The sequence below is a fragment of the Ambystoma mexicanum genome, chromosome 6q, assembly GCF_040938575.1.
Source record: "Ambystoma mexicanum isolate Mex_15411 chromosome 6q, UKY_AmexF1_1, whole genome shotgun sequence".
In the NCBI taxonomy this organism is placed as follows: domain Eukaryota; kingdom Metazoa; phylum Chordata; class Amphibia; order Caudata; family Ambystomatidae; genus Ambystoma; species Ambystoma mexicanum.
This window is the reverse complement of record NC_090937.1, coordinates 975,732,659-975,758,993: the sequence shown is the minus strand read 5'-3', so window position 1 is coordinate 975,758,993 and position 26,335 is coordinate 975,732,659. Positions and strand designations below refer to the sequence as shown.

At 48.1% G+C, this 26,335-nt stretch overlaps 1 protein-coding gene across 2 annotated transcripts in view; it reads right to left on the bottom strand.

The window, feature by feature from the left end:
* Window positions 1–26,335, bottom strand: part of TRAPPC11 (trafficking protein particle complex subunit 11) — a 1,974,021-nt gene that overhangs the window by 1,270,226 nt on the left and 677,460 nt on the right. The gene's annotated exons all lie outside the window — the stretch shown is intronic.

The following is a 26,335-nucleotide window of genomic DNA, read 5'->3' as shown; positions in this document are numbered from 1 at the left end:
CCCAGAGCATATGGGATGGATTGCCCCCAGATCTGGCCTAGCATTGAAGGGAGTTCAAGTGTTGGGAGGGGTAATTGATGCTGATTACCAAGGTGAGATTAAAGTCATCCTAATGAATAGTGGGGATAAATTGTTATCAATCCACAAGGGTGATCGAGTGGCCCAATTGATAGTCATTCCCATTAAGTTGTCCATGATTAAGAAAGGGGAGCCTCCTACAGTGTTAACTACCACTGGGGATCGCGGTTTTGGCTCTTCAGACAGCATGGTACCCGGTGCAAAGGTGTGGGTGGAAAAGCCAAGTGGTCCACCAGTGCCAGCAGATGTCATTGCATCAGGCAAAGATTAAGTGGTTTTAGTAATGGAGCCTGGTAGAAAGAAATGGCAATATGTACCCGCAGACAAATGTTACCTAAGAGAGTGATGTGCAACACCGATATCTCTTTTCTGGGTTTGCTTTGTAGATCCTGGGTCTGGTTGGTGTAACTGTGGCACTAAATGGACTCCATTTGGACGGGTTAGACGATCCTCTGTCACCAGCAACAAATGTCACATCTGTGCCAGTGATCAAGGGGATACTGATAGTGATGAATAATGTTGTCCACAAGCAGCACTATGCCAGTGCCGACAAGCCCACCAGACCGAAGACATGGATCCGTGAGATGCGACAAACACATCAGGAGCAAGTGAAAATGACCTTGATGCCAGTTGTGCAGGAGCCCTTTGTAGGACGGAGGAAACACTCTCCTATGATAACCCAAGAAGAAAATATGTGGATATATCTAGCACAGCAAGTACTGAATATATCACATTTTTGTCTTACGGATGCGCCCAATGCTGAAGCTTTATTGACTACAGGTTTAGTAGCGGTGCCGACGCCCGTTTCCGGTTTTAAAGCATATTTTCGGCGTCACACATAATGATTCTTTAGTTCAAGACTCAGACATTAGACAATCTTTTTCAGTTTATGAATACTGTAGGTTCTGCCAAGAAACCGACAAGAAGTGGAGAAATTTGACACGTGTGATTACATACAACATAACCCAAGGTGATGTGTGCTACATTATGATGTGCAATGCACAAGAAATTGGTAAATGCAGACAAATAGAGTTGACCAATCAGCGCAATCATACAATGTTCGTGAGGCGACTATGTTCACAAATGTCACGTAAATGCACCAGTGTAAATAACACTATGTCTTGCAATCATACAGCGATAACTGCTAGTCATTTGAATCATGTGAAACTTCCAACAGGATGGCTCTTTTCATGTGGTAACATTACATATACTTATATTCCAGCTAACATTTCTGGAGGTCCATGTGCTTTGACTCGATTAGGACTAATGATGTTTCCTTTACACTCAGCGATAACTCGAGGTAAAAGGTCAACTCTTGAATCTGTAGTGCTATCTCCTGGCTGTGATTCACATGTACATTTGCTATCAGAAGCTGAGGTTTTAGCATTAACCCTTTCATTAGTACGTGTTTGGGGTTTAGCTGCTGGAGGTTAGAAATCTTTGATGAAATTAGCGCGTTTAGTAGTTAAAAGTCTTAATCATACTTCGCAGGCTTTAGAAGAATTACTCCTTGATAGTCAAGTTATTAGAAAAGCAACTTTGCAGAACAGAGCTGCTGTTGATTACCTATTGCTAAAACATAATTTAGGGTGTAATGCCTTTGAAGGTATGTGTTGCTTCAATTTGAGTGACCACTCACGATCCATCGAAAGTCATATTCGAGGTTTGAGGGATCTCATTTCTCAAGTGTCTCAAGATCGTAACAGAAACTGGTGGGATTGGTTATTTTCATGGATACCTGATATTGGGGGTACACTACATTATATATTTGCTTGCATTTTTATTATTCTGTCTATTATAATTGCTTGTTGTTGTTGCCTTCAATGTGTTCCCAATTTAGTTTTAACATTTCGTAGGTTTCAGAGACCAGTTCCAGAGCCACCTGGCTACGGAAGATAAATATCCAAAGGGTGGAATTGTTATGCTTGATTTATGCTTGGTTCAAAATAGCGTGGACGCGCAATGCATTCTGGGAGCGCTCAGAGCCATGTTGGATATTTACTTCACATCGCAGTGAAAGGCTGCACACATTTTGCTGAAGTGTTAGATTCACAGTGCTGAGACAAACATGCTTTTCCAAAACCTGGTATGCAGTCAAGGCCATTTCTGCTGGGAAAGCTAATGTTGTTATGGCTTGCTAATGTTCTCTGTGGAGCGTGTTTTTAGAGCAGAGAGGCCCTGTGTTCCTTGAGGGGAGCTCTCGATTGACCCAGCTGGCAACCGACGGCTGTTCATCAACTGCGCAGGTGCAATTTCCAGAAGGTTCGAGAATTAACTCCCCTTTGTGGAGTGTCTATATATGCGGAAACCCGGAGGGGGTCAAGTGAGACTTCAGCCAGAGAAGGACGCTCCGTCTGGCCTTCCTGTGAGCTGTGGCACTCTCGGCCTGGCTGTCCCCGGGGTCTTCCAGCCGCTTCTGGACGAGATGAGGAATTATATTACGCTCACGGTGATGTATTTCTTTTTGACTTCTTTACTTCTTCTGTGATCTATGTCCATATTAGTTTTATGAGTTATTTCTATGTACTTGTAATCTTTGAATAAATAGCCGTAAAGAGCTGATTATCTTCTAAAGAGTGCGTGGCTGTGTAACGCTCACCTGGTTCCCACGGGGGCGCTGGTCTAGTCTGGATTGCTGTGGCCTCTTCTAGCGTGATGCGCAGGACCCGGAACACCGATTGGACAGGACCTTCAAATCGTGCTTGCCTGGCCCGTAGGAATATCCTTCTGCAGATGAGAAAGGGGATTAACAGTCTGCAGAATAGTGTGCTAGCTCCCCACTTTCCCCCTTCGTTCCTCTCTAACTTCCTCCAAACCCCGGTTTAAGCTCACCTTATGGTTTGGAAGGATGAACTCTCCATCCTGCTTCTGGTGCAGGGGCGCGCGTTCGTCCATTTACTTCACTGGTTTTAAGAATGGCGCTGGCAAAATCCACTTGACTTTCCTGAGCGATGCGCCGTAAGTATGAAAGTTCAAAGTTCAAGTGAGGCCCCCTTTATGTTGTCTTTCTAACCTGTGATCTGTCCTTTATTTCAGGTGCAGAATGAAGGCGATGCGTCGAGGGGTTAAACTGCTGAGGTGAGTAGTGATGAGGGCGATCCCTCTAAATGTCCTTATCATTCCCCAGAAATGTCTCTTGTCCTTTCCCCATAGGGGCCGGGGTACGGTACCTGCAAGCGGGGCCGCGCCGACCCGAAATGTGGAAGAAAAGCCGGTAAGTATTATGGCTGTTAATCAGGCTTTCCTTCTGTGTTCCTTCTGCTCACCTTTTGTTTCTTCCTCTCTCCCCTAGGTGCAGAGATGTGGCGTCCAATGCTGACAGCCGCGATGGAGCCGGGAGATGTCTCGAGGACAGGTGAGTGAAGCGTGGCGCTGCAGCGAGCAACGGGATGCTTTTAAATGGAAGTCTTTCTTCAGGGATGCTGGCGAGAAGATTCCGGATGCAGGTAAGAAGTTTGAAATAGTCCTTGGTTTTCACCTTTCTCTTCTCTTCCTTCCTTGCAGGTCTTCCAGGTTCGAGGCGGGCGTGGGTGGAGTCCAGGAGCAGGAGCAGACACGGTGAGCGTTAAGCTGCAGGAAGCAGAACAACGCGAAGCATGAGCTGCTGTCTGGGCGTGGCTTAAACAGCCTCCAAAGAAGTCCCAGGTATGTATCCTTCCCAACTAGGTATGTATCCTTCCCTGGCCACGCCCGAGTGAAAAAATAGTCCCTATGAAAAAATAGTCCCTTTCAGGTCTCAGGGAGGCCTGAAGCGTGCAGCATGGTCTGCATCAGGTAAGTGCACAAAACACCTCCCTTTATGAGCCTGGCGCCTATGGCGCCAGGACTGATGTCCAACATGAGCCTGGCGCCAAAGGCGTCAGGACTGAGTCCAATTAGCCCCTATAAGGGGCCGCTGGGCTTTTACCCGAGGGCATGATGCCTGCTTCCGGGGGTGCTGGGCCTGGCCTGGTGCTCCGGGGGTAGGCATCATGACAGCCTGTGAGTTATTGTGTCTGTCTGTTTATGGGTTGAAGTATTTGCTCTATAATTGCATTGGTGATTTATGGTTGTTCTGTGCACTTTTCAGGGGAGAGCAATACAGGAGGCAACAGAGAGAGGCTTCCTGTTGCCTCTCCACATAAAAATGGCGCCACCGAGGTGCTTCCTCGGACAGGAAGAATGTATACTGACCGCTGTACCAGCCACTGGCTAATGGCTCTTCCCCGGGTGTGAATTTTCAATATACATTTTTCAATAAACTCTGAAGCTAAGAGTTAATACTGCTGATCCCTAATTCGACAGAGATATTCAACCGGGAGACTGCCAGGACTGTAAGAGTCTTGAGGCATCGCCCTTCCAGTTCTGTGGTGTTATTGGTAAACGTATGGCCCTAGATTTCGGCACAATAAAGGATGATAGGAGGGATCTTACCCCTTATAGACTTTAATGATGGAATCCATTGAATAACCACTGTCACAATGCACAAAGATCTTTATTCCTCCCATTTGTTGATGCACCTTTATCTCAAGCTTGTACACCTGAGGCTGCCAAGACAATGTGTCATCTGTAGTGACCCCCAAGTAGTCATAACACAAGACAATGTATTTATTTATTTATTATTAAATTTGTATCATGGGTGTCTATTCCCCAGGTATAACCAAAATGGACTTTACGAGAAACAGTCTTAAAGACCATCATGATAGGTTTGTTAACATTAACAGTCTAGCCATTTTTATTAGAGTACGAATTTGAGTTGGCCAGCTGTTTCTGGAGCCCAATAGCGGTGTAGTCCAACAATAGCAGATCATCTGCGTACCCCAACCACTGAATACGCATATAGCCCAGTCAAGGGGGATCGATGTTATCAGAAGCCAGCTCCAGGGATAGGTCTGCAAGGTACAAGTTGAAGAGTGTGTGCCAGTATACAGCTTTGTTTTAGGCCCACAAAAGTGGGAAAGGCCTTGGTGTTTTCTCCCAAAGATGACAGTCTGACCTGAACCCTCATGCTACTATAGAGCGGACTAATCATCTTTAGCAGCCCTAAAGGTATGCCCCACTTCATCAGCTTCAGCTAGAGAATTTCTGGCCATACAGTGTCGAACGCTGCACTGAAATCGATGAAAGCTGCGTATACATATTGGTTCGGGGTGCGCCAAGCAAATTACACTATAGAGGTCAAGGCCAAGGCCAAGAGGTTAACTGTGGTGCCCATACTCTTGCAGAATCCCGGTTGATTAATTGGTATGATGTTTTTGCATTTAGACCAGCTGTTTCACTCCACCAATAGGTTTCGTGCAAGAATCTTGGAAGTTCCGTCAAACATTGCTGAGACTATCGTTTGCATCTTGGAACTTTTGTATTGACAGGAATGATCATGCTTTCCCGCCAAGAACTTGGGAGAGTACCACTCACACTTATTGTAAAAAAACAAAACATGTAGCACCCGGGCTCGCCAGATTGGGTTCTGCTGAATCAAATCATGACAGACTCCATCAGAGCAGAACACAGTTAAGTGCTCAGATGCAATGGAAATACAAAAGACACTTTAGAGTAAACACAGAATAGCTTCCCTAGCCCTTAGAAAGTCCAACACTAAGATGGTTTGGGGCCTTGTACCCAAATGTCACCAGTTCCAAAGTTATACTTCACAGGTAAGTTTCTTAAGAGATAGAGTATGCCAGTGGTTATGATAAATAAGAGTAGAAAATTGAGCAAAGTTCAGGAAAATAAATTCACTCAATCCCAGTTATGTTACTTGGCATTTATATAGCACTCTATATATCATTGGTATGACCTCAAAGTGTTGGTAGGTTGAACGCCCTCGAGAACCGTAGTTCTAGTCAGTAGAGAGAGATAGTTTCAAAGGGTGCGTGGGTGCACCAGATATGTATGCAGCTGATGTAATTGCCGGGTGGAAGCTGCATCCTAGCGTTAGGTGTGGTGCTGGAGATAACAGTTCTATGTGTGCAGTCTGGGCGGTAGACACCTAGACTGGGCTTCTGGCTGCGTTAGGCCTGAAGGATGCATATGTGAGCAACTATGCCGGAATGTGCTTGGCTAGCTGCATTTTATTAGGGTGAGGTGTTCATGGGGTTGTATTCGTATGTGGACAGCTAGGCCGAATTATTCAGGGGTATAGCTGTGTTCTAGTTGAATGATGGTGTATAGTAAAGAGTAAGCGTAGTGATGTGATATGATGGTTATCTTTGAAGCGCCCGAGACCAGGCACGAGAACAGGATGGCAGGGAATATAGCGACAACATGGACACATAGGGACAGGAGGCTAGGTTTACAGCGACAGCGATATGGATATATATCAACAGCATGGGGAACAGGAAGGCAGGGTACACAGTGATACATCTCATCCATTCATCCATCCATGCCATCCATGCCATCCGCTCCATCCACTTGATCCATTCCATCTCTTTCGTCTATTCCATCCACTCCAACCATTCCATGCACCCCATCCACTCCCATCCATTCCACTCATCCATTCCATCCACTCCACTTGGTTCATCTACTCCATCCACTTTATTCATTCCATCTTTTCGCTCGATTTCACCCGCCCGATCCATTTCATCCACTCTATTCTACTCCCCCCTATTCCCTCCACTCTGCCCACTCCATCCACCTCACCCACTTCACCTAATCCATCCATTTCATTCACTCCATCTATTTTATTTGTTCCATCCATCCGCCCCATCCATCATTCCATTCACTAAATCCACTCGGTCTACTCCATCCGTTCCATCAATCAAACGATCGATCGATTTCATATCCATAGACTCTCTCCATTCCATCCACCCCATCCGTTTCATTCTTCTGTTCAATCCATTCCGTCAACTCCATCCGTTCCATCCATTGATCGATTCCACTCCATCTGCTCGATCCGCTCCATCCACTCAGTCTGTTCCATTTGTTCCATCGATTCATCCATCCATTTTATCCAATCGTTACCATCCGTATCCATCCATCCATTACATCAAATTCCACACACATAATCCAATTCCATCCATTCCATATACACATTCCGACCATTCCATCGATTTCATTCGCAAATTTTCTGTACATATCTTCCAATCGATCCACATGCATCCACGCCATTCCTTACATTCACTCACCCTACATGCATCCATCCACTCCATCCATCCCTTCATCCGTCTGACTTTTTATCTATTGCGTCCATCCATTCCGTCCAGCATCCATTTCATCGATCCCCACCATCGATCTGTCCACTCCATCCATTCCGTCCATCATTCGTCTACCGTTCCACTCGTCCGATCCATCCATCCACCCATCCACTCAATCCACCAGTTCTATTGATTTCGTCTATTCTCTCTAGTTCATCCATTCTATCCACTCTATATACATACTCTCTATTCATCCCACATTCATCCGTGCCATGCATTCAATCCTGTCATTTCACACGCGTCAATCTGTTCCATCCTCTCCATCCACTCCATCCGTGACTCCATATATGCATCCACACCAGCCATTGTCCCCATCATTCCATCCATCCAGCCATTCCCTTCATCCATCCATCTGTTTTATCCTGTGGGTAGGATCAGAGGTCATTGAACACTTGGTAGAGTCTCGTGTATTTAGTCATTGGTTGTTGGGAGTGAGACATATCTTTAGGGTTGTGTTATGGGCACAGCCAGGTTTTTAGTAATTTGCGGAATGTCAGTCTTGGGTGTGTCGGATGTGAGGTGGAAGTGAATTCCACATAGTCAGGGCCAATGCTGAAAAGGAGGATCCTCTGATCCTGACGGAGTTGGTGGATAGGATCACTAAGAGGAGGGCAGAGCTTGATTTTAGGGTGCGCGGTGGGAGGTATGGTTTTAGCTTAGCTTGCAGGTATAGAGAGCCGGTCTTGTGCACGACACGATGAGTGATGCACAGGGTCTTGAAAGTGGCCCTTCATCCTACTGGGAGCCACTGGAGGGTTCTGAGAGCTGGAGAATTGTGGTCTCTTGGACCCAGGGCTAGTAGCATTTTAGCAGCAGCGTTTTGTGCTCTTTGGACTTTATTAAGGTGGTATGCCGGGACGCCTAGGTAAAGGGAGTTAGCATAGTCCAGTCTCGACATTACAAATGGATATAACAGCAGCAAGTCTGTTCGGGAAGGAGAGGTAGGGAAAAAGCCACCTGAGAATTTTGAGATAGTAGTGACAAGATTTAGATACGTTGTTGATCTGTCGGGAGAGGGTTAAGCCAGAGTCCATAGTGCATCCAAGATTTTTTTACTGTGACGGAGGGGGTGGGAAGTTGGCCCATGGAAGAGGGCCAGGGGAGTGGGCAAGGGAGTAGCTTGGTGTTGCCGCATACCATGATTTCGGTTTTAGTGGGGTTCAGGAGGTGGTGGTTTGTAGTCATCCAACAGTCGATATCTAGGAGGCAGGCTGCGAGGTGAGCTGAGAGTTTGAGTTGTGGAGTTTAAGGATGATTTGGGTATCGTCAGCGTAGTTGTAGCACAGGATATTGTGCAAGCGGATGATTCCAGGGAGGGTGGCCATACAGAGGTTGAATAGGAGAGATAATAGGCATGCTCCTTGCGGCACTGCAGTATTAACTGCGGGAGCAGCCGAGACGGAGGGGGAGAAGAGGGTCATTTGTTTCCTGTTGTTGAGGAAGGAGGCGATCCATTTGAGAGCGGCTCCACAGATTCATAGGAAGTGGAGGCGGTCAAGGAGGATTGAATGGTTAATTGTGTCGAAGGATGCAGATAGGTCAAGGAGAATTAGTGCAGCGCATTCTGCAGAGTCTGCAGTGATCTTAAGATCGTCCCAGATTGAGGCCAGAGTGGTTTTGGTTCCATGTCGCGGTCTGAAGCCTGATTGGGCTGGGTCAAGGAGGTTGTTGGATTCGACAAAGGTGTTCAGTTGGGAGTACGCAGTTCGGTCGATGAGTTTTGCAAGGAATCTGGTGTTCGAGATGGGACGGTAACTTTTGGGGTCAAGGGATGCATTTTTTTTTTTTTTTAAAGAGGCTTGACATGTGCAATCTTGAATGCATCAGGAAAAATTCCAGAGCTAAGGGAGTCATTTAGCATGGTTCTTGCATGCTCTCTTGCGCAGGTGGTAAAGAATATTTCTTGGAAGACTGAGGTGGGGTAGGGGTCTAGGGTGGAACCAGAGGGTTTGCGAGCAGATAAAAGGTCAAGAAATTCTTCTCTGGAGATTGGTTTGAAGGAGTCAAAGATGGATACGGTGGTTATTGCAGTGGACGGCGAGGGGGTGGTTGTTGGATTGGGCAGTATTTGGGGGGGGTGGAGGAGGGACAGTTTGTTGTTATGGGAAATCGTTCTGTTGAGAGCAGTGGTGCAGAAGTGGAGGGAGAGAGAGTCGCAGAGCGATTGAGATGGGGTAGATTGTGCAGAGGTACAAGCGGGTTTGACAAATTCAGATAAGATTCTGTAGAGTTCTTTGCTGCGGTTTCCACAGTGGAGAATCCGATTGTTGTAGTGGGCTTTATTGGCTTTTCGGATTTCTGCTTTGTAGTTGCGATGGTGCAAGGCGAAGGTGGATCTACTGATACTGTTTTTTTCTGCTCGCCATTTGCGTTCCAAGGATTTATTTAGTTTTTTGGCATTCCTCAGTTCGGGGGTAAACCATTTGGGAAATGATCCAAGGCGTGAGGAAGAGGGGCATGAGGGGGTGAGCGGGATTAGTGAGTCATTGAGCCATGAGTCAAAGAAGACAATGGTTAAGGATCCATCGGAGGAGGGGGGGTTGTTGTGGGGGGCTTGACAAGCAGGGCTTTGGCTAGGTCAGGGATGATCTTTAGTTTGTTCGAGCATCAGTGGAGAAGGCGGGGGGGCGGGTTGGGGGGTGGAGGCAGGGGAGAGGATGGAGAAAGGGACGACAAAGTGGTCGGACCAGATGAGTGGTAAGGGGGGGCTATATGTAGCAAGTCATGGGAGCTGAAGATAGCATCTAGGGTGTGCCCTTTGGAATGGGTTGGACCGTTCATGTGACGGGAGAGGTTGAGGGCATCAAGATTGTCGACCAGTGAATGGGTCATGGGGTTGGTGGAGATGTCCAAGCAGATATTTAAGTCTCCTAGGAGAGTCAGGGAGGGTAATTTACTTGAATGGTGGCACAGAGTCACAGAGGTTGGTTGTGAAATGTCTGTCATAACTTGGTCTGTAAATGATTAGGAAGCGGTGGGAGAAAGTCTGAGGTAGTGAAAGTTTAACAAGAAGGGATTTGCAAGATGGAATGCATGTCTGAGAATCAACGAGTGAGACAGAGAAGTGAGATTTGAAAAGGACTACTACACTGCTTCCTCTGGATGGTCTGTTGAGTGGGATAAGGGAGAGCCGGGGGGTGTGGGAGAAGCCTCATGTGCAATAGGGGCAAAGTTGTCCGAGAACCAGGTTTCAGTGATAAAGACTAGGTCAGGTTTGTCAGAGGAGATGCTGTGTTTGTTTTTCGCTACACAGCAGGCATTAAAAAGGATTCACTTGACTTCGGAGTGGGGTGTGGTGATGGAGGTTGTTGGGGTGTGGGTAGGAGGTGCGCGGGGGGTGGTGAGGGGCGGGGTGCTCAAGGTCGGTGAGGCAGGGAGATGAGGGGTGGTGGGGAGGTAGGGTGTCAGCTGGCTCCGTGTAACAAAGGGTGGAGTCAAGTCTGTGGCGGCTGGGAAGAGAAGGCAGGCGGAGGAGGGTATGTGAGGGGAGTGGGTAGGGATTTGGGGGGTGCAGGCGAGTGGATGGATGGCCATTGGGTGAGGGGGGATTTGAGGGGAGAGGGGGAGTCTCGAAGGATTGGGGCGTCTGGTGTGCAGGGCGAGAAGTCAAGAGAGGGGCTGGAGGCAGGGTGAGGGCAGGGGGGAGTGTAGCGGGGATGGGGCGGGATAGATTGGGAGGCTGGCTAGAAGCGGGGATGAGTAGACAGTCGTGGAGGGGGACAAGGCTAGTTTTCTACTTTTCAAGGATTTCTGCACAGTACTGGTGTGAGAGAGGGTGGGGGGGTCAGAGGGTGAGGGAGATGCTGCTACTGTTCTTGCGAGGGCGAGACATGCTGCTTTTAGAGAGGGGAAGGGATATGGTGGGATGTTGGCAGGTGTCAAGAAGAGGTTAACGAGGAGGGTGGGGGAGGGCGGAAGGGAGTGTGGGCGGGGGGCTGTGCATTTCTGTGATGTGCTAGGGGATAGGGACTCAGGTATGGTGGTGGGGTGGGTAAAGGAGGGGGGATGATTGCTGTTGGGTGGTAGGTAGGGGTTGAAGGTGAGGGATTGAGGTGTTTGGAGCGCCAGGGGGCTCCTCTGGCTTGGGCGTGTGATAGGGGGTGGGGTGTAATGGCGAGGGGTATTAGGGAGTTCTCAATAGCGGTCAGAGGGAGGGTGGTGGTGATGAGTTTGAGTGGGAATGGAGGGGCTGGATAGGGTTCTGGGGAGGGAGGTGGTTGGCGCTCTAGAGTGTGGCTCTGATTTTCGATTTTGATAAGGGCCGGGGTGTTGTGTCATGGTGTATTGGGGAATTCTGAGAAGCGGTCAGAGGGAGGGATGAGTTTGGGTGGGAAGGGGAAGGGGGAGTGGGATTCTGAGGTGGGAGGTGGTTGGTGTGCCAGAGTGTGGCTCTGATTTTTGAGTTGGATGCAGTGTGGTGGTAGGAGATTGGGCCAGTGGCATTATGCTGAAGTGAGGTGGACGGGGGGGGGGATTTCTGCAGGTATGCTAAGGGAAGGAATGGTGGGGGGGGGGCTCAAGAAGGTGGGAGCTAGTGTGTGGGTGGCGAGCCGTGGGGACTGAGTGAGGACAGGAGGGAGGGAGTGAGTGCGGGGTTCTAGGAATCTGGACGGGTGTGGTAATTGCGGGACGTGGTCGCCATCTGGATGTGACAGAGTCTTATCAGGTAGAATTTAACACTGTAAACTAACTTTCAGTGCGTTGTCTAGATTGAGATGGGCTAAGAGGGTGGAATGCAACACAATATCTCTTGGGTGCAGTATCTAGATGTGACACAGTGACAGTGTTCGGAGGCAGCAAACAACACAGTCATTTTGAGCGCTCTAGATGTGAAGTCTTAAGAAGTAGAGTACAACAAAAACTTTCTGTGCACTATCTAGATGTGACAGTCTTAAGAGGCAGGGTACAAGAGTGATCTTCGAGCGCGCTATCTAGGTGTGACACAGTCTTAAGAAGCAGTTGCTATCAGTGACGATTTTGTCTAGGTCCGACGTAGGCCAAACCTCACAATTCTAATTATATGCGGCTTAGATGCAGTCTAATGTTCCTGGCTACATCCAGGTGTGGTGAATGCTAACAGTTATAGGTCTGTCGAAGTGTGGCGCACCCAAGCATTCAACAGTTCAGAGGTAGGTTACTGTAGAGTGTCAGGGTTTTCTGGAGTAAAGTGATTGCTCTACTCCCCACCCGTGCCACACTTACTTTAGTGGTTGGGACTGGTTGATGGCTGGCTTCCCCTGGCGTCTCCTACGGACACCTGCTGACACTTTCTGGAGCCGCCCTTTGCCTTGGGCCCTTCGCCACAGGGGCTGCCGGGCAGAGGGCTGCTCTGGGAAGGTGGTGTAAGGCACCTATGTGGCCAATCAGGGAAGGAGGGAGCCGGCTGTAATCAGGAAATGGGGCGAGGCAACCAGAGAAACTATGTGGTATGGGCAGGGGGCAAATAGATGTTTTTCACCAAAATGGTAGGATTATTGGCTCAGGGGAGTCCAAGAGCGGCAACACTCACCGGTCGCAGTCCAGTCCTTAGACTAGTCCTAGGAAGGGATCCTTGACCAGGTCTCCACCAACCAAAGTTAGGAAAAAGTGATTTAGAGACACATTATACTCATGCAACCCTATGGGGGCTGGGGCGTGGGGGAGCAGAAAGGTATGTAGATCTAACCCCCTGATTCAGATTTCTCTGGAAACCACAGATTGTGCTCCAGAATCCGTTGGGGACGCAGTCTTCTGTGCTTGCTTCCGTCAAGAAAGGCCAAGAGGTTCCGGGTGCAAAGGTCCCTTTCAGAAGCAGGATTTAGTTTCGTCCGGTTGCTGTGCTTAGGATTCGGTTTCAGAAAGCTTCCAGTAGAGTGCACAAACAAAGCAAGATTAAGACTTCTGTGGAGCAGACCACACCAGGACAACTCCAGGGATCGATGAAGGAGTGTTGCAAAGCTAGTCCTCTCCATACAATCCTTCATTTGACATCTCACTTCAGAAGGCTCCGTTCGTGTAGAAATGCTACCACTTCCCAGGTCAAGAGGCTTTCATGGCCTGAGCACAGCCGGTCCCAAAAGGATTCGATATCCAGCCACCATTCCCGGTCCACAAATCTCACAAACTTTTCAACTCGCTGAGCGTGTGTACCAAGGCATTCAATCACGACATGTCTCAATGTCTCTACACTTGCATTGTTACAACGGTGGCACATGCTGTCACTGTATAAATCCTTGTGCCTCTAGAAGAGATTTTTCCCTCGTGGGTATCATGTTAAGCCGAAACCTTAAAAAGTTATTCCGACCTCTTGCATTTGGAAAACGCCTTAGGCAACCAGGTAAATATCCCTGTGATTGGTCATGCAGCGAGTGAGAATGAGATGAGTTTTAAAAACATTTTTACCTCATTTCTGTGATCGTTTGAATCCAATCCTTTTTTTTTAAATCGCTTTTTAACATACATTGGATTATAGAGATCACTCACTTCACATTCGCAAGATCTCAAAATGTCGAGCGCGTAGATAGACAGACCTGACAGAGAGGGATTATCTTTCTTAATAAGTTATTTGTTTAGATCTTCATAGTTCTTTTTTTAGTTCTTCATAGTTCTTTTTCTAGATCTTCATATAGAGTGTTTGCTTGAGGTACCCAGATGAATCTATAAAATGACAATATTCTCCACTCTATGTGCAAGCGAAGAGAGGGGGGACACAATTCATACCTTAGAGTTGCTATAGGTAGGGACTGAGGGAGGGAGAGAATGTTTTTCCATAATAATCCCTCTAACTTCTCCCAGTTTATTGTTGTAATTGCTGGATTAACATCCACACTATGAATCAGAATGGGAATTACTTTACTGATATAGTATTTTATCAAGGGCAATAACAAGAACTTACAATAGTTGGAACTCAATTTCTTCATTTGGCTCCCCAAGTTTATCAGCCTGTCCTCCATAATACCCTCTATGTAACCCTTTGAGGGAAATGAACGAACACTGAATCCCAAGTAGAGGACCTCCTTGCCAATCGATATAACTTGCCCTGACATTTTCCAGATAAAATTGGGTTCTCTAGTCAGTGGGCGTTTTTGAAGGCAATTATTTTTAGATTTGGCAGAGTGTATTCTTAAGTTGTTAACCCTAGCAAACTCCCCCAAGGCATTCAGTAACCTCTGCAGTCCTATGGCAGTATAGGCCAGCAGCACATTATCATCTGCGTATGCTGCCCAATTCAACCTGTCCAAGCCCACTGTAAGACTAGAGAGGCCCTTCCCCCGCAGACTATTAGCAAGATCTGCCATGTAACCATGCATCCCTGTCTCACTCCCTTGTAAATCAGAATGCGAGCTGATAGATTACCTCTCACATCCAGCTTTATCCTGAAAAAGGACCGATTGTGAAGCTTAATTATTATAGCTAGAAGTGGTTCAGGGAGTCCCCACTGTCTCAATTTCTGCCATAAACATTCTCTTAACTTTGACGAAGGCCTGGGACAGGTCAACCCAGGCCCCGAACAGACTAGGACCTCCCTTCAGAAAGGTTTTGCTTGATGTTGTACTTGGGATCAGGTCATTCAGTGTGGTGGACAGGCCCGTACGGAACCCAATTTGATTCTTCGAGAGGATTCTGTGATTTTTTACCCAGCATTCAAGGTCCCTCAGGACCAATACTGCAAATATTTTACTGTCTGCATCCAGAAGGGAAATCGGGCGATAGTTCATAGGATCTGCCTGGTCCCCCTTCTTGTAGATGTGTATCACCACAGTTTCCCTCCAAGATTCTGGTAAAATCCCAGAGCCAACTATCTCCCGAAAGAGATTAAAAAGGATGTTTGACCATAAGATGATGTCCGATTTAAAGATCTGATTATTGAGACGGTTTTGCCCAGAGGGCCTCGAACCAAAAGACTTCTCTATGGCTTCCTTTACCAAGTCCACGCTAAGTCTGGAGTTCAGCCCCAATTCTGTGATATTATTGTTTTTATGATCAGGACATTTTACGCATTCAATGTAATTTGAAGAGAAGAGGAATAATTCATGAAACCTGGCAAAAGATTGACAGTATTCCACTCCTATTTATTCCTTGCATCAATACGTTTGACCCAGATTTTGGAGATGGCAAATGGATTGGAGGCCTCTACAACATTACTTCCCTTGATGGTATTTTGCTCGTTACTGGATCCCTCTCCAATCCCCATAACCTGGGCTGGGCCGTCACTATCAGCCTCAGTAATTTGTATACATTTCTTTTTGGTTCCAGAACTATTGAATTTATGCCTGTGTTATTTATACATTCAACTTCCATGGAGCCTTCAACCTCCAGTGGATCCGTGGATGCCTGGGCGGCTAGTGCTCTTATTATTTCTCTTTCCACATAGGAATATTGAGGCTATCCTTAATGGTTTTTGCTGGGACATTGTTTGCACCCGAAAAGTTGTTTTAGAAGAGCCCTTACCCGACCTCTGTGAGCCTTCCCTAGATCTTGTGCCCTTTCTCCCGACTGACACCCCTTCAATCTCGTCTTGGCATATGCATCCATTATCTGTTTGAATATTACATTTAGGTGTTTGACATTCGTGGTGGGTCTCTTAGACTTAGTTGGTATACTAGGAATGGTAATGGAACATACAAACTAGACTGTGGGCGATATCTTCTTCGTTGGAGTTTTGTGAATTTTAGTTTTTTGTATCTGAGCTGTGCTCGGAGGCTCCGGATGATCCCCCTCTGGACTTCTTTTCTTTTTCTTCCTTCTGGTTTTCCCATTAATCTTAGTTAGCCTAGGAGTCTGCTCCAAATTGACTCCTTTCGTTAGGTCTATAGTGGGAGGTCTTACCTCTTCCTTTTCCCCTTGGAGTTCGCACAATTTTACCATGTGAATAAATGCATTCATAATGGACTATGAAAGAGGCATATCATTTAATTGTGAAAGTACCCTCTCCTGATTGATCTTCTCAGGCCTTGCATCTAGGCACGGCCTTCTTTGAGCATCATCTAATAAAGATTGTACAGGGGCAGACAGTGTCTCAACAGCATCTTGTGTAGTTGACCATTTCCCATGTAACTCCTCTATACTGTTAGACTGTTCCTTAAAGTCTAATTTTGATTCTGATAGTGGAGTGAACATGTTATCATTAATAGCAGTTTGTAATCCCACCACAGAACTTTCACACTCACTAATTCCCTAGTGAGCTCCAACAGCAACCCTGAATGTGTTTGTATCTTCCCTCTTAGAAGTTCAAAAAGGAATTTAGAACAACATTTAGAGCTAGCAAGGTGGCCTCTTTTGCCCCTCTTTGTGAATCTTCATTAGCCTCCTCACCAACAGGTATCCCTTCTGTGCCTATTCTCAGGTGCTAAACTGCTACCCACAGCCCCACCTGCCACCTGTATTGGGCTGAAAGCTAAACCCGATACTAAGGGGATAAGTGTGGCTGTAGGGCGATTTTGCTTCCTATAACATACCTTCGGGAGCTGCTATTATTGTCACCAACATGTCTAGTCAAATCAGAACTATCCATGACGTCGTCATGCACATAGAAATCTACATCCTCCACATTTCCTTCTAGGGAAGACATTTTTGATAGTTCTTTTCATGGTACTAGCCGCTAAGGTAAATTCTAGACCCTTCAATTAGTGGTAGTTTTAGGCTTGAGGTATTTGATGTAGATTCTGAGCCTTTCTCTTGGTTATTCTCTTACACTTCTTTCGAATGTCAAGGGGTGTGCCTGCTCAGTTGGAAGATCCCTTTGTGAGGAGTGAGCCGTTTTGCCCCCAAGAAAGGGCCTTTTGTCGCCCAATTTACATGTCGCCGCAGGACCATCAAGTTCTGGGGCTCTTAGATCGTCATCCAATAGCCCACTCCTAAGGTAATACATAAGCAACATTCACTGGGTGTAGATGGGAGTAAAAAGATATAGCTCCCGCACTATTTTGTGTCGTACCTATACGCTTGATGGTGGAAAGAGAACAAGGAAGGAAAAGAGTGAGGCGGCTCAAAGGCTGTAGCCCGCAGTCACCGTCCCCACCCTAAAAAAAGGATCATCTAAGTATGAGTGCTTAACTTGAAAAAAACAATACTTGAAAAGGAGTACTTGATACCACTGGGCCTCCTAAAATCAGACAATCGGCTCAAAGGCCCTTACAGCTCGCAGTTGACGATGCAAAGAGGAACCTATGTAGTAGGTGGTTCCAAGGCATCTAAAGCCCATAAACACCACCCACAACAGATATCAGATCGCACTTAGGTGCTTCTTCCAGAAGATTCAAACCTTGGACGTTCGGAATGTTATCTGCTTACAGTTCATACTATGGGCCTCATTACGAGTTTGCCGGTAAAACCGTGTTCATTGCCGGAATGAGCGTGTCCGTGCACGTATGAACCCGCCAATAGCGGGTGAGTGCGCGAGCACGCTCGTTCCCCCATGCCGGTAGTGGCAATACCGCCATGCCGGTAAAGGGCCTCCAAGCCCCCTATACCGGCATCACGGGGCCCGCCCATTGCGCTACCGCCTCACACTAACCCGTAAATACCGGCACGGTAATACCAGCGTGGTATTACCGTGTTCGCAAAAAATGGACCCGGAAATTACGTCATCGCACAGGAACGGGAAATGGGCCGGCGGCCATCTTTAAAAACACAATCCATTGCAATCCTCCACAACCAACACTCCTCCCGTGTCGTCGTGTGTCAGGAGAGCATCACCATGTCCAAGGCCAGCAGGAAATCCACCCAGAGGAAGAGGAAGCAGCGGTTCTCGGACGCTGAGCTCACCATGCTCGCCAACACACTGGAAGAGCATGCAGACGTAATACGCTGCACAGACCTCAAGCATGCGGCCCAAACCCGCAAAAAAGAGGTCTGGCTCGAGTTAGCGCAGAGGGTGACAGCAGTGGGGTGCGCCCCAAGGAGTGTGCGCGACTGCCGGAAGCGGTGGGACGACCTCCACCTCCGTGTCCGGAGGACCCTGTCCGAAAATCGGAGAGCCGCAAGGGCGACAGGCGGTGGGCCACACTCCCCAGTCCAATTGATGCCATGGGAGGAGACGGCAAGTCGCTTCATCAACACCGAAAGCATTGAGGGGATCGGAGATCAGGAGGTCGGGGCGGCAATCACCACAGAGGAAGGTGAGTGTACCATCACAACCACGTATCACGACACATGATGTGGCCCAACTGATGGGGAAGTTAGAGTGGGCAAGGGGATGCATCAACATACCCATAGATCAATCATCGTCACTTCCCGCACCACATGGACGCAGAGTGACGACCCCAATCCCAACAGAGGTGCCACATGACCCAACCATGCCCATGCACCCACCACACAGAGACCAAACTAATGCTACACCACCAGCCATGCATTGATCCCCCACATACCCCCTCAGTACACCCAAAGCAACAAACCAGAAATGAAATGATGGCTGAATGCATGGACACATCCCACCACAATACATCACAGCCGCCAATTGACCACATCACTGATGACCCGCATCTCTTCTATCCCCCAGGCACTGACGATGAAGGTAGACCAGTGGACAGGGGTGCGAGCACGTCCAGTGCACAAAAGGGGTCCAGGGACACCCCAACACAACCGTCCAAGGAGAAGTCATCTGCCAAAGCCAGCATGCCACGCAAGGCACCAACCCTGCAGGGAACACCTGCACCCACTGACCAACAACCAAAAACCACAACAGTGGTAGCCCTGCCGCAAGCCACCAAGGACGTTGTGTCCACAGAGGTGGAAGAGGAATCAGACATGATGCCTGGCACACCCACCCCAAGCCCAATTGCCAGCCCCCAACCTCTAGCAGAGTCTGAGTGCCTCGACAACCGTGCCTGCATGATTCAGACCTCGGTGAATCAGACACTGCGCTGTTCGAGGACAGTGCCCCGGAGGATGGCTCCACGCAGCCGCCTACCACCACCCTGCAAGACACGACTCTGCCCTCCTCCACTCTGCCCTCCTCCACTCTGCCCTCCTCCACTCTGCCCTCCTCCACCCTGCAGACCTGTGGACGTCACATCATTCGAGACCCGCCTGACAATGGTCGAGGCCCGGCAGGAGTCCATGCTCCAGATCATGCAGCAGCAGGTAGAAGCAAGCAGAGAGGCCATGAGTGCCATCGTGAGGGCAATAGCAGCCAATACTGCAGCAGTGGAGGCATCCACGCGTGCCTTCCAGGAGTGCATGGGGACACTCACGGAGGCCATCCGTGCAGGTAACGCTCCAATGCAGCGGCCACACCTTGACACAGGCAGTCCATTGAGAATTGACACTTCCGCCACAACTACCCCTGCCACCTCGGCCCAATCCAGTCCGGTGCGTCACATGAGGAGGAGCGCACGACGGTCGGCCATGGCACCACCCAACACCAAGATGCAAAAGAAATGAATGCACGGACAATGACATTGTGGCAGGACACATTGTGGAAGGGAGCACTGTCCGATGCACACATGGGGACATTAGCATCTGTGTGGCGGGAGAGGGATTTCACTGGGGTGTTTGGAGGGGAATGTTAATATTATCACGTGTATGTGAATAATACACCCGTTGTTTGCAAGCAATTCAATGGCTGGACATTCTTAATTTTGTGCATGTACATTCAATGTGTGATAGCGTACGGTTGTGAACTGCTAAGTATACAAGTGTGCATGCCCACATGCAGCCAGTGTGTCACTGGAACATTCCTTTCATGGTCCGTGCGTTTCAGATGTACACGTGGATTAGTGCTTGGCGTACAGCATGGCCATCCCGTGCATCATGTACTGGCAGGGGGGCTCCTTCGCCTCCGTCTCTATCCCCTTCATGGTCACCCGGCCCATGCATGTCTATGTCAGTTGGCAGTGGTACATTCCTCCGGACGCACATGTTGTGCAGCATGACACAGGCCATTTTGATATTTGCCAACCCCTCAGGCCTATATAGGAGTGCACCACCAGAACTGCATTGGCATCGTAACCGCGCTTACACAGGCCAAAGGTATGCTCAGGCAGAACACGGGTACGAGTGTGCACGCGATTGTACTCCTATCCATGCCAGTTCAGCGGTTACGCATTGGGGTAAGTAGCCACGGCCTGGAGGTATATCCTCCATTACCTGCAGGCAGATTGGAATAGGTGTGTGTCACTCTGACTTGCCAACTTTCAGGGCACTCAGTCATGGCGGCAGCTATTTGCTGTGGGCATGCACATGTCCCTGTACGTATACGCAATAGTCACATAGATGCTATGGATACTGTAATGAAGTGTGGGACACTGGATGTGGTTTGATAGATGATGCAGGGTGTAAACATGCATGCTGAGGCAGATGTGCTGTGTTAGTGCGGCAATGTTTGGCCTCCAATTCATGATGTGTATTCTATGCATGCTCACAATTATGCATGCTCACATTCTATGCATGCTCACAATTATGCATGCTCACACTGGCCACATTGCCAGGGTTACCATCCTGTTCAGTCCTGCATTGCTTGACATTGCCATGGTGGCCTGGTTGTGGCTCTTACTTGTCGTCATCCATATGCATAGTTTGGCATTTGTGGCCCAGTGATGTGTCGGGTTCGGTTTGGCTAGTTCAGGTCTGGAGTGTTTGGCTCGGCATGCACTCTCCACTCACTGGCTACTGCCACCCAGGTGCACTATTCCCCCCCTTACCACCCAGGTGCAGTAGCCCCCCCCTTCTGCATCTGCACTGATCAGGTCCCCACAGCACAGCCATGGGACAGTTGTGCAACTCACCAGGCTGCCAGGCACGTGGTCCAGCATGCGTGGTCCACTGTGTGTTGGTAGGTGCCTGGGGCCAGGAAGTGTTGCACAGTAACCACCTTTATTGGTGGGGGGATGGCAGTGCGTATCTCGATGTGGCTGGCAATGTCATTCTGTCTCATGTCCACTATGGTGGTGATGGTGTCACGGTCCAACCGGTCCAGGGTGTGCGTCTGCTCAGGGGTTGGTTTACATGGCCTGGGTCTGGTGCAAGGGATTGGTGGCTGCCTACGTGGCACTGGTGGCTGCGCTGGTGGTGATTGCTGGCCATGTCTCGCCCTCCTTCTCCTCCTGCGTCTCCTCTGGCTTGCCTGTTGTTGCTGCTGTGGTTGTATCACTATGGGCGGGTCCTCCTCCACCATGTTTGACGGTGCTAGTGGTGGCATTTTGGTGTGGGAAGGGGTGTGGTGTTTCATTGTGCGCCTTTTGTGATGGCCAACTCTGCATTGGCTACGCCGGGGGGGGGGTTGCGGTGTGTGGGTGTGCTCAGTTCATACTGGCACAGCCTCCTTTGACTCCACCTGTGGGGATTGTGTGCACCTGTGGCAGCTGCCTTGTATCTTGGTTGCTGTTTGCGGGTGGTCCGCGATGCCTGTTTTTCCGGCATCATGCAGCCTGTTATTACCGTGTTCGCGATGCCGGTATTTGCATGTTTGCGTGGGTTGCGATTGCCCCCTATTACCGACATGCCGGTATTTACTACCTGAGGAGGCGCGTGTACGCGCCTGTGCCGCTATTAGCGGCACTGTAAATAACGGTGCCGTTAATACCGGGTTTGTGGGTCAGAATGCTACGGAACGTTAAATGATGCCGGTATTTACATACCGGCATCATTTTTCCCTTACCGGCATAACTCGTAATGAGGCCCTATGTCTTTAATCTGCTCAAAGGCTCTCCTGGCCGCAGTCACCAATTTAAAGAAGGCAGATTAATGCAGAATGAATACCCAAAGAAGAAAATCTGAAGACTACTTGGAAGCACTATCCCCCCCCAACAGTCTCAACTCTGGGGAGACAAGATTTTGACTGCTTCTAGCTCCCAGTGTACTTCCAACCCACTCAAAGGCATCTGACAACTGAAGATTTGAAGCACCTCAAAGGCACGGATTGTCAATTGTCACAACTTGCCAAAAACAGCTCTTTGTAGCTTTCATAGTCAATTTATCTGGATTATTGGGTATCCAGATGAATGTTTGTGTGCGTGTAGACGATGCTGCAGACTGCACACAAATATCTAGTGGCCAATTATGTGACCAAGTAAATAATCCAGTGTAGTATTCAATGAAGAAGGACTCTTCCACACGAGTGGTGTGAAGATGAAAGTTAGTGAAAGGGGCTATACGCTAGATAGAAGTATATAATTAGCCTGCTTGTTTTAAAACTGTAAAATTGTAATTGAACTTAGAAACTGTTTAATATTATTTTTAACTTGCTTTTATTCGAGATTCTATTCTTAATCAAGCTTTTCTAAATCTGCTTGTGTGAGAGCCCTATTTACTGCACTCGTGTGGAGTTGTTGTTGAACTCATTTTTGAATTTCTACCACTGCGATTTAAGCCGCGACCTTGCCGAGGCACGCATGTGGTTTTCGCTGATAGAAACTGCAACTCCCTGAGAGTTTGTAGTTCTTCACGCCCTTTACCCTACAAACCCTGCGCAAACGCGCAGTCTGTGGCAGTCCGTGGGCGGAAGGGCGGATAGGCGTGCAGTAAGTTACCTTCATATTTGTCTGCTCCATATGCACACCTCTGATTGTATTTATTGGATACCAGGAAAGGATCAATACTTACCTTACTGTCTGGAGTCTGGGAAGATTTTGTGATATTAACTTTATACACACAGCTTATTTGCCTACTGGCTAATACTGTACTTGGAAATGGCCCCAGATGGTCAATGATGGCATTGTGGATACTATTACACCGTTGCTGACCACTAACTCTGCAGTGGTGATTTTGGGTGATTTTAACCTATAGAAGGGTCATGCTAAGGACAGGAAAGCTATTGACCTTGAAAAATTGCTACATAATCATCATATATTTATTCATAACTGCGAACCTACGCACATAAAAGGCCATATCCTGGATTGGGTGGGAAGTGGAAACATTTTGATTGATAATATAGTTACCACGCCATGTCCTTGGTCGGATCATTCCTCTATACATTTTCAATTGAAACTTCCTATCACTCATCCCAGGAAACATGAACCCATGCATGATTTGCTTGGAAGGAATATGAAGCTGGTTACGCCTCCTATTCTTTCAGCATGCTTGGAGGCGATAATGGAAACTACTAAGGACGCAGATAGTCCGGAAGTACTTATTAGTACCTATAACGATCAAATTTTAAAAATGCTGGATCATGTTGCTCCGTGGGAGGTTAGAAAGGTTAGAGATACCCCTAACCATCATCGATGGTTTACTCCAGCATTGGCAGAACTGAAAACAGCTAAAAGACAGGCGGAACATACCTGGCAAAAAGATAACACTCCAGAAAACTTAGAAATCTGGAAAATTAAGGCTAAGGAATATAAGTCGAAAATTGTACAAGTTAAGCATAACTTCTACAACAATCAAATTACTAACGCTGGGAATCAAACCAAAGATCTTTTTTACTTTCCTAAAATCTTTGGAAAAACCCGCAAGTATAAACCCGATCATTAACCCCACAAGGGATGATTGTAAAAAGGTACAAAAGGCTTTTTCTGATAAGTTGAAAACAGCCCAAAGTAAAATCCTTCAAGAATTAGCCAAAATAACTCTCAGTACTACCTTTAGCGAACCCAATCATGACAGTAATCAAGAGACACACTCTAAATCCAAAGTTACATCTAAATCTTTTTCTGAAGGAGAACAATCTCCTCAACAACCCCAAGCTAAGTTTAATTTCAAAGAACACACTATAACAGACATTTGTAACATTATGCGAGCCATGCACCCGACTAGTTGTCCAGGTGAACTTCTACCATCTAAAATCATATTAGAACACAAGGACATGTTTGCCCCTTTTCTTTGTCATTTTGTTAACTCCTCTTTTCGTACTTATCACATCCCCTCATCTATAAAACATGTAGTAGTCACTCCACTGTTGAAAAAGGTTGGTTTAGACCCTAATGATGCCGCAAACCTCAGACCAATTACTAATACCCTCTTTTTCCTAAAACTTGTGGACAAAGTGGCCACCTTACAACTGCAGGCACATGTGGCAGAAAGAAATATCTTTCATACCAAACAATCAGGGTTCCGCAGTTTTCATGGCACCGAGAGTGCCTTGTTGGATCTGCAGACACACATGCTATCTGGACTGGAATCTGGCAAGTCGGGACTGCTGATGCTACTCGATCTATCGGCAGCCTTTGACTTGCTAGATCACAAGATTCTGTTAGATCGCATGTCTACTGTTGGAGGTCTCAGAGGAGGCAACAACCTGGCTCAAGTCATTCCTTGAGGGACGTAGCTCCCGAGTACACTGGGGTGAGAGTGACTCCGATGCTGAGATTACCATCTGTGGAGTCCCTCAGGGGGCTTGCCTCTCCCCCTTGCTCTTTAACATTTATATCATCCCATTATGTAGGGATCTTGAAAATTCAGACCTCTTCTTCTGCAACTATGCAGACGACTTCCAGTTGGCACTGGAGGTCGGTGGAGACCACAGTAAGGACCAACAAAACTTAGACTGGTCCTACCAAATGGTAAAAAGCTGTATGACAACCAATTGGCTCTGCCTTAACGCCACCAAGACAGAGCTAATGTTATATGGTCCCAGACAAGCTAGCGAGAAGTTGGGTTCTCAGTACAACAGCTTTTTGGTCGATGGATGTCAGGTACCAGTGGTATCTAAGGTTAAGACCTTGGGCACCTATTTGGAGGCCAGTCTAGACAACAAGGCCCACGTTGACACCATTGTGAAAAGCACTAATTATCATCTGAAAGTGCTTCGTCAAGTGGCCCCGTTGGTTTCAGAGGAAAACCGAAAAAAATTAGTCCGGGCCGTAATACTGCCTAGAGTGGACTATTGTAAAGCTCTTTTGGGAGGGGCAAAGAAAATTGATTTACAAAGACTCCAAAAGATTCAAAACTCTGTGGTACGCATCGTTTTTCAGATGAAGCGTTTAGAGGCCACATCCACAGCTAGGAGAAGTCTCCACTGACTGCCAGTTTCAGCTAGAACACAATTCAAGCTCCTGACAACCTGTCATAAATGTATCTACGGTGATGCACCCATATATCTTAAGAACAGGCTGAAGATATATGTACCTAGCAGATCTCTTCGCTCAGCCAAGACCTGCTCTCTACACGTAGATCGAGTGAAAAGAGCTTGTGGCAATGGCCGCGCCTTTCATGTGCAGGCCGCACAGGCCTGGAACGCCCTTCCGGTGTCTCTACGCAATACAAACAATCTTCTGATGTTTCGGAAACAGTTGAAGACCTTCCTATTTTCATAAAATCCTGATCCAGCTACCTGGTTGTACTAGATAGGGCCTACCTTCGTCTTCCTGGCGCCTGGAAGGTTGGAGCAGCCCCGCGGGGCCTGAGGCTGTACTCATTGGATTGTGGGTGTCTGGTCCCATTAAGGGCCTGGAGGTACCCGACGGTCGAATCCGCGGCGCTGCCCCGGCGGCATGGCAGGTACGTGCGGCCTGCAGTGGTGAGGCCCTCCTGCTCCCGAGTGGTCTGCTATCCCCATCTTCAACTGATTTTCGCTGGGCCGTGGCGGCCCTCTGAGACTTCACCTAGGGCCTCCAGCCCGCCTGTGTTCGCTGTATCAGGCGGTCCCTCCCTGAACACTGCCTGGAGAGTAATCTGTGTACTTGGACTGGGACTGGGTCTGGTGCCCCCCGCTACTTGGGGGAGTGGTTGAGGACTGTGACTGGGTGGTCTGATGGTTCTGCTGCGCACAGCTGCATTTTGGCTCACAGAGGAAGCCCCTGGGGAACACAGGTGGCCCTGCTATTGCCCCGCATCCGCAATATAGACCCCAAGCACTTGGGTGGTCTGGCTGGGAGCTTCTGTTTGTAAGTGGCAGGTCTCCAGAGGCTGAGTGGTGGAGCTGGCTGCCGTCATCCGCACAGAAACCACCTAGTGGAAGGCCAGTGAGTGGGTGAGATCAGGCCTGGAGTGGGTCTATGTCCGGGGCCCCTGGAGTGCTGTAGGTGAGACTCTTATTTGAGTTTTTTATTGTCTGATCTCCTGGAACAAGCTCGCGGATGTGGCCCGCCTGATACTAACTGAGTGCGGAGAGCGGGGCAGTGATCAGTCTGCAGTGGGGTTTTGGTCTCATGTGGAGAGGTGCAGCAGTGTTGCGGAGAGTGTCTGTGGGGTGACATCTTGGTGCCTGCCATTGTAGCTTCGTAGGT